This window comes from Palaemon carinicauda, chromosome 9 (assembly GCF_036898095.1).
Source record: "Palaemon carinicauda isolate YSFRI2023 chromosome 9, ASM3689809v2, whole genome shotgun sequence".
Classification (NCBI taxonomy): domain Eukaryota; kingdom Metazoa; phylum Arthropoda; class Malacostraca; order Decapoda; family Palaemonidae; genus Palaemon; species Palaemon carinicauda.
The window spans coordinates 53,346,185-53,351,036 of record NC_090733.1 but is presented as its reverse complement, the minus strand read 5'-3'; positions in this window follow the sequence as shown (position 1 = coordinate 53,351,036).

Genomic DNA, 4,852 nt, shown 5'->3' with positions numbered 1-4,852 from the left:
TTGAAGTCTACGGTGTCAGCCACTATTAGGCAGTGTGTATATTATTCACACAATCTGAGTTTACTGACTTCAAGAGAAAAGATCGGAAGTGAATGAATAAAAGGATCCCACTTGTGAATCAGATAATTTCCTCGTATATTTAAGGAGACAAAAAAAAAAAATCAGAGAATCAGTACAAAGGTTCAGGATGCCATTTTATACAAGGGTGTCAATGAAAAGGTTGAATTATCAAACATTTAATTTGTATAGTGAAGTTCATGAATAAATGGAGAGAGAGAGAGAGAGAGAGAGAGAGAGAGAGAGAGAGAGAGAGAGAGAGAGAGAGAGGGGGGGGATAATGTTTCAGGAAAAAAACTATATCGGAGAATGTTGGTTCGTTTTGCTAATAGCTCAGAAATTTACGAAATAAATATATTTCAGTAATGGTATTATCTAGAAAAAAAACAAAAAATATATTGTATTTCCGTCACATCATTGAGAATTATGATAAACGAAAAACATGTATGTCAAGAATGTCCATTATCAAATTCAAAACTGATAGAATCCAAAGATTTGTGGAGTTCTTTTGGGGGGACCGGGACCTTTTCTTTTCTTATCATCTTATAATGCTCAAATTAAGCAACAGTCTGTACTATCCAATTCATGGAATATTGAAATAATCTCTCTCTCTCTCTCTCTCTCTCTCTCTCCTCTCTCTCTCTCTCTCTCTCTCTCTCTCTTATCATTGGAACTATAATTAACACATCATTGGATGTTCAAAATGCATCGACATCAAAGGCTCTTTTTTCCGGCCAGAACTCCCCTGGAAGCAATTTCGTCCTTTTTATGCAAATATGACCTTTACTGTATTTGGAAGTCGACTTCGCATCCAGATTTAACAGACATCCTTTCCCTTGTAGATTACCCTTTCTGTTTTTTGTTGTTTTATTTTTGTTTTTCTTTTGTTTTAGACAAAAATGTATGTATTAATTAACATCTTTTATATTTGTATTGGATTGAAAACTCATACTAACTTAAAGGTAATCCATTCACGGACTTTTTATCATCCATTTAACGATTAATGTTATTATGTTAAACCAGCAAATAAAATACTTGAATTGTCAGAACATGTCCTCAGGGAAAAATTAGCTTTTATAGCGTCTTTTTTTCGCTAGCTCTTGTCCGGAACCCTCCCAAGACCATGCATAACTGTTACATATTGGTATTTATAAAAGTTTTTTTCTAAGCGTTTTGTATTTTACTTTATACAAATGCCATATAATATGAAAAACTTTTGATTTAAATTAAGAGAATGCAACAATAAGGAAATTCTTAACAAGTGGAAAGTAATTTCTCTTCTTCAAGGATTAAAGTAAAAAATCTCTTTACTGAAATTACTTGTTTGAAGTTTCTCCTACATCGATATGGCGTTTAACAAACATCTAAACCATTCATGAGTTATTTACTTATAAATACCTTAGATATTAGGATTATGAAGAAATTTGTTTTTGGTGGCATAATGCTTCACATACTAACACTTTTCCTAAATGTATTTCCACGTTTTTCTAAGCATTTCACTCCACTTGGCCTCTGGAGAGACACACAATGGTGGAAAAAAATAATAAAAACTATTTTCGGAAAAAATAAAATAACGTCCCCATTTAAAAGAATAAGATATTAACCTCAGGGGTTCTTATGAAGTATGTAGAGAAATCATAGTAATATGCACACATAAATTTCAAACTCTTAGTAGAAATTGGATAAATAAAATTGACTGAAACGATTGACTACAATTTCAATTAAATTTTTTAACCCGGAGAGGCTCATGGTAGTAGAGTTAACGAAATCATAATAGGCAAATTAGCTGTTGTACTGAAACAGCAAAGTGTATTGAATATAGAAGTATGTTTTATATTTCATTTGTAAATACGATCACCAAAATAAGTCAGATACTTAACTTCAATTTACTACTACAGAGCTTCAGAAGCGCTTGAAATATACCACTCAGGAAACCATAAATACTCATTAGGACCCTTAAAGGGCAAAGCATTATTGAGCGGAAAGATTTCACCGTCAAATAATATATGTCAAGACGGATGTTTTCTTTTGTTTCTTAAATTGTGACTTGTTCAGTCTTCCCTGGGTAGAAAGGTAGCAAGGATTTTTTTTTTTTTTTTTTGGATATGAAATAATGCCAATGGATTCAGGGAGGAACTTGTCTCCAAAAATGATAGGTCGTAACTCATAAAAAGAACATATAAATTATATTGCATTTAATTACCTATCTTAATGAAGTTGAAGATGATGGACAGGTAAACTTTGAAATCGGAACCTTTCATATTAAGAACAGGTTCTGAATAAAGAAAAATATTTATTTTGATGAACCATCTTGTCTTTTGAAGTACGGCATTGGCATTTTTAAGTTCATATTGGAAGGTGGCCTTCTTAATGATTTTTAAAAGTATATACAATGGATCATATGCAAGTTTTTTCTTTCTTTTTTTCTCTTAAGTTACTATTCTACTTAATTATACTCCAAACGCCATCAATTACTATTGATGTTTTGACGCCAGGTAATCATCAATCCTTCATTCGTTCATTCATTGTGTTATAAAACTGAATAGGCTAGGCTATTGATGTTTCCAATCATCATTTAAATTTTTTAGACATTCGTCAAAGAATATTTCATCATAATTAATGAAAATTGTTTTGGTAATAAACAGGAATAATAATTTCGAGAGGGGACGAAAAAAAAGAAAAAATTACAAATTTTATCTATTCTATTCGTTGCAGGAAAATGTATTGTCAAAATCTTGAGCATCAGTGTAGCCTTTGAACTTTTTATTCTTTTTCCGGATTTTCAATTACTTGATTAGAGATTTCATAAGATTACAAAAGCTTAGTAATTTTATTAAGTATAATAGATAATGAATTGCGTAAAATTATATGTTTATAAATCATACCTTTCGTCATCTTTTCTGTATACGGAGATTTGTAACTTTAATAATTGGCTAGAGGCGTCAGAGTTCATCTCGCATACAAAGGACTGCCGGCTCTTTCAAAAGTGTGCAACGTTTTCCATAACCAAGCCATACTACAGTATGAATGCTAAATCTGAAACTCCATTACCTTTCTGATTTTGCAAGGATGACTCACCTTGATTATTTTGTTACGGATGCAGCATCATAAAGCTATTCTTCATCTTAAAATACTTGATAAGCTTATATTCCATTATTGTGAAAATCGCTTGCTTAATGAAGATAATGAATCCCCTTTGACGTCATATAATGCACTGTTTGATATCAATCCTTGAATAGTTATTCACCGTTTTGTCTATATATATATATATATATATATATTATATATATATATATATATATATATATATATATATATATATATATATATATATATATATATATATATATATATGGGCTCAGGCCATGTCGTCCTGATGGAAGTTCCTATAAGGTAGCTTTCTAGGGTATATTTGACTACAGTGATATTCCCAGAGAATTTTACCGTAAGATATCCAGAATTCTAACTCCTGGAGCGAATATCCCTAAATAATCTCACAGGGATATCGCATAAGATCAGAGGACGTATTCTTGACACGTCACATAGCTATCTTCGCCCCGAACATTATTAACGCTTCGAGGGGGAATAGTGACAAGAATCTGAAACGAGAATGAAAAGAGAGCCGCTCATAAGGCATCTCTCCTATTCCGTTTCCAGTGTGTATCTGTTGAAGGCGGTGGCGCCCTCTTTATTCCTTTCCGCGTAGCTCAACTACTCGGTGTTTTCCCTTGTGTTCTCTCGTTATTTTGGATTTAATTCAACTTTTTGATGATTTCTCCGGCCTCTTCTGCCTCTGGAAAGTTGAATATTATCTTTACTATGTGTAAATGTAAGCTCTTGTCGTTTTGAATTAAATCAAAAGTGATTTTAACGTAAACAAGAGCTGTTGCCTACCGGAGGCATCCTGGATGCTGTCGCTCGCTCTTATGGGTTAGTTAGTTAGCTAGAGCGACGTTCCCGGTTCGTTACGCTTTAATAATTTTGCTATTTAGCTACTCTAGAAATGTTTATATTGTTCGGTCAGTGTTAGCTCGGTGAATTCGACACGGGTCGAGGTACCGATCCCTGCCTTTCGCAAGGCTCGTAGCCTAGACGTCTGGCACTAGTACTTTCATGCATGGTATAAGTTTTTTCGAGTGTTATTTTATTGAAGCTATAGGCAAATATTTTATACATGTAAGATATTGTTGAAAGGTTTTTCCAAGATTGTATACGAGAGAGTTTCGGTGATTTAGGTAATCGATTCTCATCTTACCTAGTCTAGTATTCTAGGTACAGTAGTATACTTTCGCACATCCCCGATTGTTCTTTTTCTCCTCTGGAGGCTAAGTTCAATCCCTCTCTCCCTCTGTAAGCCTTCGGCTTAATCCTAGTGGTTCTATCTGTATAATAATTCAGGTATAACTATTCTAGGAAATGTCTGTCCTGACCTGATAACCAGAGTGACTGGTTTTTTTGGGTTAGGGCAGAACATCAGAGTTTTCTAGTCTGTGGTCTGCTTCTCCCTAGCATAGAGAAAGAGTCTCCTTTGCTAGGTTAGGGGCGGGCACAGGAAGCTTTGCTTCCCTAGTCCATGTTGGAAGGATTCTGTAAGAGATGATTCCTTCCTCTAGTGGCCTAGCAGACTGTCCTGTGTTGTTTTTCTCGGGCTGGAGAATGAGTTTTCTCTGTTGCCCGGCGAAATAACTTCACCTAACTCTGTTCTGGTTGGGAGGAGGTTAGCAAGTATTGCCAACCTTCCTCTCTAATAGACAACTCTTAGTTAGGATGAGCTTTCCTAATGGCTGAGTGTGTC